We start from the raw sequence: 18383 nt of genomic DNA on the forward strand, positions 1-18383 counted from the left end.
ACAACGAATAAGGTGCCATTGCACTCCAGCCTGGCGACACAGTGAGACTCCATATCAAAAAAAAAAAAAAAAGAAAAGAAAGAAAAGAAAAAAAAAAAGATGATCTCCCTCTGAAAATTGCAAGTGTCTTTCTTCAATTCCTGGGCTAGGTCTTGGGCCATTTTTCTTGTAGTGGTTGCCGGTCTGACACTCACAGTTCAAAATTTTCATACAGCTTGCCAAAGTCTCTCATCAAGGTTTAGGTAGGAAGAGGACACATACTGCCTGGACCTTGATGAGAGAGACTCCTGCTGAGGCCCCATCATGTGTTCTTGGTGCAGTTCAGGCAGAGTAGGAAGCAGCAGCAGCAGCTACCTGAGCTCTCTCTCCAGCTCTGCACTTGCATCCTGCAGAGTCCTGCCTCCTGAGCAGATCTTGGATTTGTGCTGTGAGTTCTGTACTCCTTTGGATTTCTTCCCACAATGGCATGCCTGCTTCTTCAGTCTCCCCCTCAGGACATTTGAAGGACACACCTGAGTCACCATCATCACCCACAGTCTTCACAGGGACTTGTGGTCAGAATGCTGAGGGACCACCATGTCCTGCTTCCCTGTTCCCCTCCATTTTCAAGTCCCCATCTTCCACGTAGTCTCTCCCACCCTCAAGCAGATGCAGGATGCCAGCTGAGGTGTGGGCCAGGGAGGCCACTCCAACATTTGCAGCCTGGTCCATTCCTGCCTTGGCCTCTTCTGGCTTTTTCTTCTTTGCCTGCAAAGGTTGCTTCCATCTTGGAATTTCTTGATCGGGTAGCTCTGCAGGTTGCTGACAGTCCAAGATGTCATTCAGGTTGTCCATTGTTTGCCCCTGAAGATCCTCTCCACTGTGCTGTGAAGTGTGCAGGACATGGTTTGCATCAGTCACTTGGGGAAGTTCAGGAGGCCTGCTTTCTTTTGCTGTTGTCAGAAGCTCACCTGAGTCCCAAAGGGAAGACCTGCTCATTTCATTTGGAATCCTCAAGTAGAGGGTTTGGGGCAATCAAGAACTAGCCTCCGACATGGACAACGTGAAGCCACCATTGGCCTGAGGTGCTAACCACATCTTGGCCTTTCCGTTGACTTCACGCTGGGCCAAATCCCTTTGGGCCTACTCACCACATGTCATCTCCTGACCATCAAGGCCACCACAGCAGTGCACGCCTGTTTCACTGGGTATCCTTAAGGTTCCTGGCACTAGTCCCAGGATTCTATGTTAGTGCTACTGCCCACAGGTGGGCCAGCAGCAACTGAGTAGGCATTTCGTGGTAGGCAGCAGGCCCTCTGTGGCTCCTAAGGGCTCTGCAGCTCTGCCTTTACTTGTCACTGACCTGTGAGCCACAGCTGACCACTCAAAACCCTGTGGAATATTTCACCTCTAACACGAACAAGGGCCCACCAACCAGGGTAGGCCATCCGTTGAGCTGAGGCGAGGGGAGGCACCCCGTGTGCTAGAAAACTGTGTCCCTGATTTTGCTGTGTGAATAGAAGATGTCATTACTTATGCAGTTCCTTGGGGGAGTGGAAAGAGTTCATGGCAGTCCCTAGATCAGGCCACTCCAGGCCCCACTTGGCTCTACAGCACAGCTAGAGGGTCAAAGCAGGCTGTTACACAGCCCTGTGTCCACACAAGATCCTCTCCGGGCAATGTGGTGGCTGGTGGGGCTCATTACCCTGATTTCAAGTTTCCTTCTGCTGCAAGGAAGCCTGGTCCCACCTACAAAGAGGCTGTCTACCTTGCTGGATTGAGCTTCTTGAAGGGACTATGTTTTCTTCATCTCTGTATCCCCAATAGCTCACCAGTGTCCGGTATACACTAGGGGCTCAGTCGTCGTTTGTCTTGTTCTTTTGTTGACTCTACTCTACTCTCACTTAGGACATACCACTTTCCTCTCTTGACTACATACTCAGATGTGTGAATAAGACTAAATGGGTAAAGGCCCCTCTAGCTTTAAAACCACTCCAATATAGAGAGGGTTTCTGGTTCTGAAACCAGAACCAGGAGCTAAGGAATGCTGAAGGCAGCATTTTTCCTGGCATGATGGATAAACCCTACAGATCTGGCTACAGGGTGGTATCTGGCCACTTGAATGCCTCTGCAGAATTTGACCCTAGTTTTCAAATTAGACCCAAGATGATATTTAGTGTTGGTGGATTTGTGGTTGTTTTGCTTTCTTTTTTTGAGACCTACAGAGGTTTCTGCCCTGGAATCCTGCTCCCCACAGGCACAGCTACAACATGCTCCAGTCCTGCTCTTTCCAGGAATATAGGCCATGGGACTGCCAGGACCCCGCTTTCTTGAACTCTGCAGTCTGTGTGGGCAGCAAGCCTGAAATGGTGAGAGCTGCCCTGATGGTGAGGGCTGAGAACAAGGTGGTTGTGTTAGGCAGCATCCTGGCCACCAGTGAGGAGAACAGTGACTCAGCTTCTGTCTCCCCCTTGGAGCTGCCATCTTGTCACCATGAGCTCTTCCCCAAGGACCTGTTTTTTGGTTTCCCTTTGCCCGGATGGCAATGGTGGCCTCTCTGGCCCTGCCAGGAACTAGGTGTAGTGAGGGGAGGGGCAGCCGATGGGCCTGAGGTGAGTGGGTGACCTGTGGCCTCTGGTTATGGCCTGCTGCAGCCCAGGCACCTCCTCAGGCCTTCCCTGGCCCTGCTTCAGGCCTCCACCTTCACCACCTCTGGGGGCCTGGACTACATCCAAGACTTACTTCTAAAGCTAAAAGGGCACATACAATTCTCCTCAGAGGGAGAAATAACGTGAGAGTTTCCTGTCTCTCCTGAACCAGAACTGTTATGCTCTCTGTGGCAGAAATTGATAAGATCAAAACTCAGGTCTGTGATACCTCTGACCTTTCTAAAATACCTGAATGCTTATGGACTTCTTCTTCAACTGATACAGGAATAATTAAATGTGTGGAACCTATTAAAGTCCAAGTAGACCATTCGTAACTTTTGCGTAAGTTACCCCATTATCCATGAAAACCCAAAGAAATTCAAGGGCTGTCACCAATTATAGAATATTTAATTGAACAAGGAGTTACAATTCCATGTTCTCATCCTTCTAACATTCCAATCCTCCAATCTTTCAGTTTTTTTCTTTTTTTCTTTCTTTCTTTTTTTTAAAAAACAAACAAACAAACCAACAAACGGGGTTAGACATGTGATCAAGATTTATAGGTGTTAGCAGTGGCAAATTCATATGTTCTGCAGCAACCTCAGTTCTTTCCTCCTTGGAAGAAAAAATTTGACTGACAGGCATGAGGCAGAGGGAGAGACTGAGGCAAGTTTTAGAGCAGGAATGAAAGTTTATTAAAAATATTTAGAGCAGGAATGAAATGAAGTAAAGTACACTTGAAAGAGGGCTTTTTCCTTGGGAAGACAGTCATGATCAGGCTTTTAACCAAATAAAATAGGCTTTACAACAGCCCTTGGATTTAGGACTTCTAAATTACACTAAACCTATTACCTTATTTGTTCATGAATATAACAAATCAAGCATTAGCAGTTCTTACCGAAGAACAGAGGGGAGAACCTAGGTCCATTGCATGGTAATAGCCTGCAACTAAACCTAGAAGCTAAGGCATATCCCACTTGCTTAGCAGCAGTAGCAGCAGCAGCTAAGTTGTTAGATGCTTCATCTGAATTGGTTTTAGGGGATGCAGTTAATTTGCAAGTCCCATATGCTGTGGAAAGTCTTATATTTCAATGAAACTCAGCCCTTTTTGGCAAGTTGACTAACATCTTATGAAATTCTTCTCCTGTCTCCTACTCTTTACCTAAACACTGCAATCTATTTAACCCTACTCTAACTCTCTCTCTCTCTCTCTCTCTTTTTTTTAACACAGTGAATAATTTCTTGTTTTCCTCCTGAGTCACATAATATGCTGTCTTACATAATATAGCTCACTCAGGCAGCACAGACTTCATTGTCACTAGGCTATAAGGGGGCCGTTTATTTGGCTTGTCTATTTTGAGTGCTACAGTCTTAACTGCAGTTGTCATTAGGGATGCATAGAAGGTACATACATGGCCCAGTCATACCAGTTGCTAAAATATTGAAATATTTCTGAACTGGTTGCTAAAAGGCTGCTTCCTTGATACTCCTAAGTATTCTTCCGCCCCTCCTGTATTAGTCCATTTTCACACTGCTGATTAAGACATAACCAAGACTGGGCAATTTACAAAAGAAAGAGGTTTAATGGACTTACAGTTCCGTGTGATTGGGAAGGTCTCACAATCATGGCAGAAGGCAAAGGAAGAACAAAGGCACATATTACATGGATGACAACAGGCAAAGACAGAGTTTGTGCAGGGTAACACCCCCTTATAAAGCCATCAGATCTCATGACACTTATTCACTATCATTAGAACAGCATGGGAAAGACCTGCCCTCATGATTCAATTACCTCCCACCAGGTCCCTCCCACAACATATAGGAATTCAAGATGAGATTTGGGTGGGGACACAGCCAAACCATATCACCTCCCTTCTCCCCTCTCAAGCTGTCTAGATTTTCTCATCACTCAGGTCTGATAACTGAAAGGTTAATGGTTACATAGAATTTTTAATCTCAGCACTGTGTATAGGCCAAGAAAAAATAGGAGCTTTATTTGTGTGTGTATGTATGTATGTATGTATGTATGTATTTATTTTTGACATAGAGTCTCGCTCTGCTGCCCACGCCGGAGTGCAGTGGCACTATCTTGACTCACTGCCATCTCCGCCTCCCAGGTTCAAGCGATTCTCCTGCCTCAGCCTCCTGAGTAGCTGGGATTACAGGTGCCCGCCACCACACCTGGCTAAGTTTTGTATTTTTACTAGAGATGGGGTTTTACTGTGTTGGTCAGGCTGGTCTTGAACTCCTGACCTCGTGATCTGCACACCTCGGCCTCCCAAAGTGCTGGATGTGTGAGCCACCATACCTGGCCCAAAATGGGAGCTTTTTCATGTAGAAATTTTAAAGGTAACCTTATAATTAGTTTAAATGACTGAGCCCACACAAGGAAATGGTCTTTATTTTTACTTATAAATTACGCTTATTTATTTATTGTTATCAATTAGCTAAAATATGAATGTATATGTGAGTATATATAAATACATTCACATATATGTATACACAATGCATACATACATTATCTTATGTGTGTATATGTAAAACAAATATCTAACAGATATAACCAGTGGGCAACTCCATATTATCTCTGCCTTGGTCTTATTTTTGCTGACCTGATCCTGTGTCACCATCCTCTGAACCCGTTTTTAATATTACCATAGTGTTCCTTGTTTTAGTCACCTCTAGATACATGTATAGACAAGTGCAGCTTTAGCTTAATCTTCTCAGCTGCTGGGATTCAAACATGTCTGGGCACCTGTGGCAGTCGAGTGGCGTGGCCCCATCAGGCAGCATAGTACTGATCTAGGCAAGGGGCTTAGTAGGTTGCTGAGCATCATCTAAACACGTCTTCTTTGTTCTGATGACTCCCCTGAATATCTGAGCAAAGATGGCACACAGGAAGATTCTTTCTCCTTTATCAAAGTTCCTGGGATGCATCTGAAGCCTGTTATCCTAGGAATGAGTTTTCTATCCACTATCGATTTCTGTCTGAAACTTTTCTCTGTGAACTTTGATGTATGCCGTGCCCATGAGAAGAGACTGTAGGATTTGGAGAGGAAAAGAACAATTTCTGGGATTGACAATAATCTGAAAACAGTCACTTTTGGCGAATAGTTAATGGATGCTGAGCTTAATACCTGGGTGATGGGATGATCTATGCAGTAAACCACCATGGCACACATTTACCTATGTAACATATCTGCACATCCTGCACATGTACCCCTGCACTTAAAAGTTGAAAAAAAAGAGTCGTTTTTGGTATATACAACTTAGGGCATTTTTTTTGTTTTAATGGAAAATATTTCTCTTGATGGAGTGACCTCTTAGTTTTCTCTGTTAAGTTGCGTCAAGTCCATGGTGTGTATGGTGTACTTTCAAGTGTAGCATTTTACTTAATTTCTCCAATATCAATGTGAGTTAGAATGTTAGAAATATGTTTTACATTTACAGATGAGGAAATTGAGGTGTAGGCTGTAGTTAGCCTCAACAATATAAATGACCAGATTAATACCAGCAGCAGCAGCAGCAGCACCAAAACCTTAAATGTGTAAATGTATTACTTCCTTGAGTCTCCTGGAAGAAATGCAGAGCATTGCAGCCCTAGCTAAATGTAGGCAATTTATATGAAAAAGGACGCTCATAGATTAAGATTTTGGAAATGATTGGCTGTTGGTAAAATGTGACTTTAAAAATGATTCTGGTGATTAAGCATCTGTTTCAGTCCTAATTATGTGCTTCTGGCTTTCATCATTTCTCTTTATTTTTTACCTCTTCATCATCATATTATGTTTAGCTATTTTTTCTTGCTTTTTTTTTCTGTTTATTTTCATGCTTGCCTCAGGAAAGATCACATACCTACAGTACTTTATTATTTGGCTTACTAGAAAGCCATCTAGAAATCACTATTCTCTTCCCTCCTTGTACTTTGTTTCTATTATATGCACAGAAGACATTTGGAATTCATTGGCAAGATCATGGGGATGATTTTTGATGGTGGCAATCATGCCTTATTCAATTTAGAGTACACTGGAGCATCTAGCATGGTGTTGTAGAGGGAAGTGGTACATTCTTGTTGAATGAATGCTCAAAGGAGAGGAGAACAAGATCAGAAATAAGGGTTTACATGCTTAAAAATGAGAGCAAAAACACAGGAGTGACAATTATAAAAGGAGAGAAAAAGATTATGAAAATGTATTCTTTATCATTATTTTGTGCATAAAAGATTAAATTGTCAAAAAATTTAGTTGATGTTAAAAAAATAGTTCTCATCTTACACCCTATGGAAACATACAGTTTTTACATAATTATTTAGCCTATTCATTGACTTGCTAAAAATGAACTGTCTACTCTGCGCTAGCCATTATAATGGGTGCTAGGGATACAATGGTGAGTAAAAACAGAAATGATTTTTGTTTTCATGTTTTAGAACTACTGGAATGTAAAGACTGAATACAAACAGTGTGATATTTAAGATTCGATTGATTGTAAACAAAAGAAACAAAAATCAACATAGTACAGACAAAAGTAGTCGATGTAGGTAAGAATTTTTGGTACATAAAACCAAAAAGTGGAGGTTATTTCTTTGGCATGGTTGGACTAGGGGACTGTCACTCCCCATTTTCTGGGCTGGTTTTCCTCTGAGGTAGCTTATTCTCAGGCAGACTTTCTCCACATTCTAGCCAGAGAGCCCCTAGTAACTTCTGCTTTACACAAGCCTTAGCATCTATGATCCCAGAAGGGGACAGATTCTCCTTTCTCTGTTGTTCCAGCTAAGATGACTTCTTCTTGGGCTAGTAATCACCATGGCTTGGAAGAACTGGGCTGATTGTTCAAGTCTGTGGTGGAAGTATGAAACTTCACCTTCCCATAAGCCACATAAAATGTGGCTTAGAAAGAGTGTTTATGTTTTAGAAGAATGAGGAAGACATGATAGGCAAGCACAAATAAATGAGAGTCACCATAAATACTACTAGAAATACAGAAATTATTGATTTGAAGAAAAGGAAAAGAATTCTATAAATCAAGTCAAAACAGTGAAAATAGCTAAAATAAAATGGAAATAATATTGCTAACATATATACAGCATTTATTATATGTACATAACGATCATCTTCCTAAATGCAGAAACATTAGCAGCATAACTTTAAAAGTCACTAGAAAGACATATATACAGACTGTTATTATTTGTATTAAACAATTTACTAGAGGTTTAGGCTATAAATCAAGTCAAAAAAATAGAAATTAAATACATACAGATTAGAAAGGGAGAAATACTGTTGTTGGTTTTTGCCTAATATAGTCATCTGCATACAAATTTAAAATAATCTCCTAACAAATTAGTATAAATTGTTCTGTCTAAAGGGAAGGTTAGCAAGATGACAAGATATAATAATATCAATATAGACAAATCAATTTTATCTCCATTGACCAACAAAAAAGTCTTTTTAGCACCACCTATAGTAGCAACAAAAACTGAAAAATACATGTAAATATATCTAACAAAAGATGAACAAGATACATAATAATAAAATTTTATTAAAGGCATTAAAAGAACTCAAAGTGGAGAGTTGTGCTAAATTCATGTGTAAGCAGACAATATCATTCATAATTCAGTTTACCCCAATCTGTCTATAAGGTCCATGTGGGGTCAATAAAAATTCCAGTAGTTATTCATAGAACTTGAAAAACCCAATTTTCACATTTATAGGGGTGTACAAAGGGTCAATAAAAGTCAAAACACAACAAAAAAAGAAGCATGAAAGAGGACTTGCCTTACTATATATCAAGACTCTTATGTAGCTATAGTAATGAAGACAGTGTGGTGTTAGTACAGAGGACATATTGAACAATGAAAGAGAACAGAAAGATGACAATAGACCATACAGATTTTGAACTTGGTATCTGACAGAGGTGATAAAGCAGATCCATAGTGGAGCAGAGACCATTCCTACAGGGATTTAAAAGGACTGGTTGACCATATGAAAACCTAAAATGACACTGGGTTCTTACATTGCACCAGACTAAAAGCTGAAACAGATTAAAGACGTAATATCAAAAACAAAGCTTTAAAATGTCTAGAAGAAAATATAAAGAAGTCTTCTGCTAGCTTTAGGATTGGAGGGATTTTTTGTTTTGTTTTGTTTTGTTTTTTGAGATGGATTCTCACTCTGTCACCCAGGCTGGAGTATAGTGGTGCGATCTCAGCTCACCGCAACCTCTGCCTCCTGGGTTCAAGCAATTCTCCTGCCTCAGCCTTCCCAGTAGCTGGGATTACAGGTATGTGCCACCACACCCAGCTAATTTTTTTTTTTTTGTAGTTTTAGTAGAGACAGGGTTTCACCATGTTGGTCAAGCTGGTCTCAAACTCCTGACCTCAAGTGATCCATCCACCTTGGCCTCCCGAAGTGCTAGGATTACAGGTGTGAGCCACCATGCCCAGCCCGAGAGGATTTTTTTTTTTGATAGAAAATGTATTAATCATAAGGGAAACTATGGATACATTTTTTTTATACTAAAGTTACGAATTTCTGCTTACCAAAACACTTTAACCTAAAAAGAGAGTCTACAGTCTAGGAAAAAATAATTATATTACAAATACCTGACAAAGTACTAGTAACTAGATTATTCATAGAATTGCTACAAGTCAATACAAAAATACAAACAACATGACATAAAAATGGGTAAAATATATGAATTGGCATTTCAAAGATGGAGAAACTCACACTGTTAATAATTAAGAAGTTTGACAATTGCCAGCGTTAGAGATATGGATTATCTGGATCCTTTAGATATTATTGATAAGTTATATGCTGGTACTTGAAACATTGGCCATTGTATTTTAATTGCCTACCTTATAATGAAGCAATTTCAATCCTAGCTATATAGTCAAGAGAACATTCTACCCAGATGCACCAGGAGAAATGAAGAGTAATGTTCCTGTTCAAAAGTAAAAAATTAGAAAAAACATAAATATTCATCAAATACTGATAAATTGTGGTATGTTTCCACTGTGGAATACTTCAGCTATAAATTGCAGCACCGATAGTATTTTTTGGTATAACTTTGAAAGAAAAAGTCAAGTCTCAAAAGACTGTATACTGCGTATAAAGTTCAAAACTAACAAACACTAAATACTAACTGCTTTGGCATAGATAGAAGGGAATTGTCAGCATAAAGTGAGGTTAGTTGTTATCGCTGGAAAATGTTTGAAAGGGGGGAAGGACAATGAGATAAGAGAGGAGATGAGCTCATAGGTTTAAGTTATTGTCATGATAATTCTTTGGTTTAAGTAATAGATTAAAATTGACCATTATATTATTTTTAATTGAGCAAATAAAATAAGGCCTGGCATAGATTGTTAATGATTAGTAATCAAGAACTAATTCAGTCAAATGTTGGACTTAAGTTGCACAACTGGAAAAATCATAAATCATTTACAGGAAAACCTGAAAGCATGAAACACATGAAAAAATGCTCAATATCATGAATCATCTGAGAAATGTAAATTAAAACCACAGAGAGAGATCATCTTACACCAGTCAGAATGGCTTTTATTAAAAAGTCAAAAAACAACAGATGGTGTGAATGTGGAGAAAAGGGAACACTCATACACTGTTGGTGGGAATGCAAATTAGTTCAGCCTCTCTTGAAAAAAGTGTGGTGATTTCTCAAAGAACTAAAAATAGAACTACTATTAGACCCAGCAATCCTACTACTGTATCTATCTCAAGAAAAAGAAACCATTATATAGAAAGAGGTACCTGCACTCATACATATATTGCAGCACTACTTACAATAGCAAAGTCAGGGAACCAACGTTAGTATACATCAATGATTGATTGGACAAAGATTATATATATTATACACACACATACACACACACACACACACTGTGGAGTACTATGCAGCCATAAAAATAATGAAATCACGTTCTTGGCAGCAACACGGACGGAGCTGGAGGCTATTATCCTAAGTGAACTAATGCAGAATCAGAAAATCAAATATTATGTGTTCTCACTTACAAGTGGGAGCTAAATATAGGGTATGCATGAACATAAAGATAAGGTAAATAGACTCTGTGAACTTTAAAATCAGGAAAGCAAGAAGGAGGGTTAGAGTTGAAAAATTACCTATTGGGTACAATGTCCAATTTTGGGATGTTGGGTACACTAGGAGCCCAACTCCCATTATTACACAATATATCCACGTAACAAACAAACATATATATCCCCTGAATCTAAAATTTAAAAGAAAGGAAGAGAAAACACCTATATCGAATTGATATCTTCAGTTGCTTCTTACTATCGTGGTATCACTTAACCAGAGAAACGAAGAGAATTATTTTAGCAGTATTCTTTTTATTTTGTTCCTTTGGGGTCTACATTGTTATCTGTCTTCCTCTGTGTTCGGTGTCCATTATTTGATTCAGACCTGTATTACTTACTTTCATACATGTTTTATTTGTGAGATGATTTCTGTGCATAGGAGGAAGTCTCAGATTATGCATGGCTTAGTTTACGAACTGCATTCAAATATGTCTGAATACTGATAGGGAATGCTTGTCAAGATCCTGCTTATTGGGAGGACTTTGATGATTCCTCAAGAAGATCTGCTGTAAAAGGAAGAGTGAGTTAGGCAGAGAAGCTTGACTCAGTAAGAAGGTTGAGTCAGTTGTGTATTAGAGGCTATTGTTATGGGTGGATGATATAAAATATATATAACATGGTGTTGTTAATTGAATTTCTATCCACTGATTTACAAATGTATTTTAGGAATGAAGAATCTGAATTTTATTTTTTTATGTTTTTATTTTTTTGAGACAGAGTCTCACTTTGTCATCCAGGCTGGAGTGCAGTGGTGTGATCTCAGCTCACTGCAACCTCCGCCTCCTGAGTTCAGAGTTTAAGTAATTCTCCTGCTTCGGCCTCCCAAGTAGCTGGGACTACAGGTGCGTGCCACCACGTCCAGCTAATTTTTGTACTTTTAGTAGAGACAGGGTTTCACCATGTTGGCCAGGCTGGTCTTGTACTCCTGACCCCAAGTGATCTGCCCACCTCGGCCTCCCAAAGTGAAGGGATTACAGGTGTGAGCCACCGCACTTGGCCTGAAATTTTTTGATAAAAGAGGCACTCTGTGTTAAGGAAACCGGATGGTCTGAATTGCTACATTCCTATTCTACTGGTATAAATACATAGAAATGCTGGATTAAATAACAAAATGATTTTTAAATATTACCAAGCTCAAGAGAAAAAAATATGGGAGAAATCCCCTGATAGGAAGACAAAAATCAAAGGAATAGTTGTAAATTGTAGTTAATGATAAGACAATCTTCAGGGTAGTAGACATGGGGAAGGAGGCTCTGGTTTTAACCAGAATATGAGGACAGGGCTTATGATCTTTGTCGTGCACGGGAGTGAGGAGCTGCAACCAATATTTTGCATAAAGTTGAGATCTTCAGAGAGCTTCCAATATATGAAGTATACTAGAAAAATTAAGGAACATGGAGAAGCAGTGATAGCTCAAAATCTCAATGAAAAATAATTACGAAATTCTCCTGAGACACCGAACACCAAGACATACAACTGGAAATGAAATCTGATTTTTATGAAATGTCCCTTTGCAGTTTAGTGTGTCTAAATTATGGGTAATAGGTTATAATCTTCCAGGACCTATCCAGGAAATAGCAGGTCCATGCCATTCTCAGAGCCTGAGTCTTTTATACTCTGGAGCAATGTCTGTGTAGTAATTTTTGGTCACAGGTGACTAAATACTCAATAGCCCATGAGCCAATTTGTGATTTTTACATTGCGTATGCTCAAGGGGAAAATTAGGGGTGTTAACACCTAAGGAATGTTCCTGCAGAGCCATGGTCTCACTATTTTCTGAAACCAGCTACTCTGGGAGGTAGACATTTCATCCCTTTACCAGTCCTGGAATACATTACAGTAGTCACTCCTTACTGGTGGTTTGCTTCCATGATTTCAGTTACCTGCAATCAACCATGGTACATAAATAGGTGAGCACAGTACAATAAGATATTTTGAAAGACACACACAGAGAGAGAGACCACATTCACATTACATTTATTACAATATATTGTTATAATTATTCTATTTTATTACTAGTTGTTTATCTCTTACTATGTCTAATTTACAAATTAAACTTCATCATAATATGTATGTATGACATTAGTATATACATTTATGTATACATATAGGTATGTGTATATATACACTATATTCCCTATACAGGAAAAAACAGTATATATAAGGTTCAGTACTGTCCACAGTTTCAGACATATACTAGGGGTCTTGGAATTAATTCCCCACAGATAAGGAAGGGCTTCTGTACTTCAGTGGCGTGATGATAAATGTTTAACAACTGAACTTCCCAGGGGAAAAATGCTTGCATTTGTAGCATTTTCTGATATCCAAGGTAAAAATTATTCCACCATGGTCAATTTCAGGCTATCATTGTGTCTCACTGAAAGTGAGTTTGGGAAGAAATGGCCTCAGGTGAGCCAGTGTGAACCAGCCCCAGTGCACTAATATCTTTGATGGTATTTGCCTGTCAGAACAGAAGGGCAGATGTGAGTGAGGCTGAAAAAGAAGTGAGATGACCTCTTTAGATTTTCTGTCTTTATGATATCATACCCTCAACTTTGAGAGTGTGATGGAATAGATAATGTAAACTAGTATACATTCCTATTTCAAATTTGCTTGACTTCTTTACCTACACTATTAAAATCTAAAATGATAATTTGCATAGTGATTCCCAAGATTGAATTTTCAACAACAAAGAAGACAATTTGTTCCCTCAAAGAGTGAATCATATAAAACCAGAAAATCCAAGTTTAATAACCAGTCAACTGCAACTTAGATAAGAACCATCTACAGAAGGATAACTTAAAATGAAAGTCACTATTACTGTTGTTTTTGATTCTTTTATCTTTTATAGCACTAACTCGACCCTTGTCCCCATCTTGATCTTCCCTGGGGTTATAGTTAGTATTGTGGATTATTAGGCCGAAGTTCAGACACAAGAAACAAAGATAAAGCAACATAAATTTGAACTTTGAAATGCTGCTACTTCTCTGTGATAGAAATTTAGTTTCACTGAGTGGCAAGTGAAATGACACCAGGCAGAAAAATCATGTGTCAGTGGGAGGGAAAAGGGATAAAAGAAAGCTATTAAACCATCAAGAGCAATGAAGAAAATTCAAGAAATCTGCTACCATCCTTTCAACTGAAGGATTCTCTCTTCATATCTCTTGATGCCAACATTTCAGAGTATAATCTAGACTATACACAAAGTATCTATTTTAATCCTCAGAAATAAATAGTTTGGTTAAGTAGGAAAGGTGGAATCCTCAAAATTTTAGCTTATCTTTTACTGAAAAGTTAGGGTAGTCAGTATGTTCTCAATTTTTTTCTGTGCCTAATTAGCCCAGGCAGTTGGAGAAGAGTTATAACAAGTGTTAAGATGGTTATGAGATCTAATTTAAAGGTTCTAATGGTTTTGTGGCTCTGCCTAGTCCTAAAATCTACAGTTAAGAAAATAAATTCTCTTCATTATGGACTTGAATCTGTTGATTCTGTCTTCAATTTGGCATTAGATGAAAGTCAACAATGCAGGAGCTGCTCACAATTAAGCTTTCAATTCTAGTTTAACTTCTAATCTCTAAATGCAAGACTATGCAAATCTCATTTTGGCCTCAGACACCAAGAAGCTGCCTCTTCAGAGAAGCCTAAAAATGTCAACTAATCCACATACAATATACAGTTTGAAAATGAACTATTAATACAAAAACAGAGCAAATGAAATCTAAAAAGCTGGAGGTAAGACAGAATACCATGTATTAATAAATAGGATTATATATATTTTTTCTAGTTTCTCCAAAATGGAGTTGGAACATAAACAACAATAATCAAACATGCTTTGTTTGAATCTGAAAAAAAATCATGGAAAGGAATAACTGAAAGATGTCTATGAAAGCTTTGAGATAAATAAATTTAGAACAAATAAAATACTGGTTTACATGATGGATATCCAAAGAAGGACTTTGTAAAATATTAAAGAAGTATTTTAAAAAGTCATGGATGGGAGATACAGTCCATCCTAGTTATTCATGGGTACCATAGTTTCAAATTCATCTGTTTAGTCCAATGTATATGTGATCCCCATACTCTCAATGCCTTGTCATTCACAGACATGCAGAGCAGTAAAAAATTTGAGTCACTAATATGCATGTTTCCAGCTGAGGTGCAAATAGGCAATGCTTTGGTTTCTTTTTTCACTCCTTAGACTGTCAACAAGTGTCTTTTTTGAGGTCTAATTTAGTGCCATATGTTTTGCATTTTTTTTTTTTTTGCTTTTTTTGGTGACTTCACTGTTAATGGCCTGCATGCATAGTGCTGAAGTGCCATCTAATGTTCTTAAGCACAAGAAGGCTGTGATGTGCCTCACAGAGAAAATATGGATGTTCCCAGTTGTGGGATGGCTGGGTCAAATGGTATTTCTAGTTCCAAACCCTTGAGGAATCGCCACACTGTCTTCCACAATGGTTGAACTAGTTTACAGTCCCACCAACAGTGTAAGAGTGTTCCTATTTCCCCACATCCTCTCCACTCCCCAGCACATTGTGCATATGTGCCCTGGAACTTAAAGTACAATTAAAAAAAAAAAGGAGAAGAAAATATGGATGTTCAGTAAGCGTAGTTCAGGTGTGAGTTACAGTGCTGGTGCCTGTGAGTTCAACGTTAATGAATCTATTATATATATAACAAAAACATACATAATGAATGAACAAGAACTAGGGGAAACTTTAAACAGAAACACACATAAAAACAAGGTTATCTACTGATTGGCTGAGGAAAATGTGACCAGAAACACAGGAATCTAACTGGGTCTATCCCTTAGGAATTTAGTGTTTGTAGAGACTTCATAGACTCTAACTGCTGGGAATAATGAGAATTAACCATATATAATGTGCTAAAAAAGGGAGCTTAGGGTGTTTGAAAGATGCGTCCACAACATTTTAAGGTTGTTCAGTGTGGTGTGTTACATGAAAACTGCTTTGAATGGGTCAGAAACAAAAACTAGACTGAGTCCAACTAGTCTGATGCAGTAGGTGTAAAGTCTTTTTGTTTTCAGTTGATTATTTTGGAAGAAGTGGCAAAAGAAAAACAAAAACAACCTAGTGCCTTATTTGAATAATGGTAATGCATGGAAATTGTGTATAAGGGTGAGGGTGTGGATCATAAAGTTGGAAAGAGCTTTGACATCCACTTCTTTGTCTAAGGATCTGATAAGAACTAATGAGTACCATTTGTCCCCTGAATTATTATTGATTAGACTGAGATGGTGGGGTTTATTTATCTTTTCCTGGAAAGTTGTCCTATATTTTAATTACTACATAATATCATAAGAAATCTGATCATGTCCCATTGTAAAAATTGAGTTAATATTAATATTTGTGATTACTTTTTTTTTTTTTTTTTTAGACAGAGTCTTGCTCTGTCACCCAGGCTGGAGTACAATGGTGCAATCTCAGCTCACTGCAACCTCTGCCTCCTGGGTTCAAGTGATGCTCGTGATTCTCCTGCCTCAGCCTCCCAAGTATCATGGGATTAACACCATGCCTGGCTAACTTTTGTATTTTTAGTAGAGATGGATTTTCACCATGTTGGCCAGGCTGGTCTTGAATTCCTGACCTCAGGTGATCTGCCTGCCTTGGCCTCCCAAAGTGCTGGGATTACAGGCATGAGCCACTGTGCCTGGCCGCAGTTCCTTTTTTGAATAAAATTGAAGAACATAGGGACATAATATAAAGTGCTTTGAAACTCTGGAACAGAAAACTATTAACTTTTTAAAAAGTGGAAATATTCTCTTAACTAGTGTGTCATTAATATTTGATTTGAAAAATGAATTTACTATACCTTATAAAGCTGATTAAAAAAGAATGCTTATTAAGTTTCTAGGTTTAAGAATTAGACCTTTAAAACATATGTATCTGTTCCAGGAATTCTAGCACACTAGAATATAGTACATTATTGCTATATCATTACCATAACAAAGAACTTCCTTTATGCCTTTTAAGATTATGATAGCATGGGGAAGGGGAGCGGTGAACAGAATTATGCTTTAGATGAAACTGAACCAAGGAGATGATCAATCCTCTCTGGCATGGCACTGGCAAAGAAGAACCTAACAGGGAACAATGTCTTTCCTTGACTTATGGAGCAAATTGGAAGTTACAGGTTAGGGAAACCATGAATGAAAGAGCACACGGGGACTGTGATTGATGACTTTTGGTTTTGCCATCCGTCTCCATTAATTTATCTCCAGGAAGAGTACTCCAGTTTTCTTCTGGCGAACCACACCTTTCTCTTATTCTTAGTCCATGTGCTGGGGTGGCAGACCTGGAACTCAATATAGACCTTTCCAAATACTGCCTTGTACCAGCCACAAGGATTGGTTTGATGATGGACTTAAAACCAATCAGAGTTAAGGGCACATCTGCTGGGCCTGTTGGGAAAGGGAAGTGTGTGTTTTCATTGCAGCACTGGGCCTCTGCCACCACCAAGGGGATGCTTAACTGGCTCTGCCCAGAGCTACTGACAAAATCTGATGATAAACCCAGCATAGAGGAAGGCAGGGCTAAGGGAAGGAAATTGAGTTCTGAGAATGCTTCATGCTCTGAATGGGACTTTTCAGCTACATCAGCAATAATTTCCTCTTATTTCTTATTTTGCTTTAAATGCCAATTTTATTCAGGTCGTTTACTCTTACAACTAAACGTGTCCTAAGTTACAGATACTTAACTCTTCTAAGTCCTGAATTTCAGAAGTGATGAATGCTTTAGTATCAAATCTCACATCTTACCTTTCTAAGCATGATATAGAAGCAAGTGAGTAATAATTTATTATATTTTTGAAGAAGGAGTATACTGGGAATTCTTCTTGACATTGTAGAGAATTTAACCTTGGCCCTATAGAGGCTGACTAAATAGAATACATCAAGGAGATACCCAAATACTTTGTTTTTTAGGTGAACTCTTGCTCTGTTGCCCAGGCTGGAGTGCAGTGGCATGATCTCAGTTCACTACAACCTCTGCCTCTTGGGTTCAAGCAATTCTTCTGCCTCAGCCTCCCACATAGCTTGGACTACAGGTGTGCACCACCACACTTGGTTAATTTTTGTAATTTTAGTAGAGCTTGGACTACAGGTGTACATCACCACGCCTAGTTAATTTTTGTAACTTTAGTAGAGACGAGGTTTTAACCATGTTGGCCAGGCTGGTCTTGAATTCCTGGTCTCAAGTGATCTGCCTACCCTGGCCTCCCAAAGTGTTGAGATTATAGGTGTGAGCCACCATGCCTGGACCTAAATACTTCTTTAACATAATAATAATAATATTAATAACAATAATAATAATTTTTTTTTTCTGGTTGCTTAAATTTTTGTGTAAGGCTGAAAATATTTTAAATAAGATATAGTACTTCTCACCTTAGGATATTTTAACTACAAATACGCATCAGTGGTATGTCCATTGTGTTATGAAAAGTCTTTTCTATTTTAAGGAAAAATCTACAGACGTCTGCATTCATTAAGTTCAAATAGGTTGATGACTCAGCTGTAAAATATTTGGAAAAAATTCAAGTGATAATCTCTATAATTTTGCTTTAGTTGTGTCAGTGGGAAGGTTCAGATATAATTGCTCTTAGTTTCTAAGATGACTTGTATTAAAAAGTTGAA

The sequence above is a fragment of the Macaca mulatta genome, chromosome 9 (assembly GCF_049350105.2).
Source record: "Macaca mulatta isolate MMU2019108-1 chromosome 9, T2T-MMU8v2.0, whole genome shotgun sequence".
NCBI lineage: Eukaryota > Metazoa > Chordata > Mammalia > Primates > Cercopithecidae > Macaca > Macaca mulatta.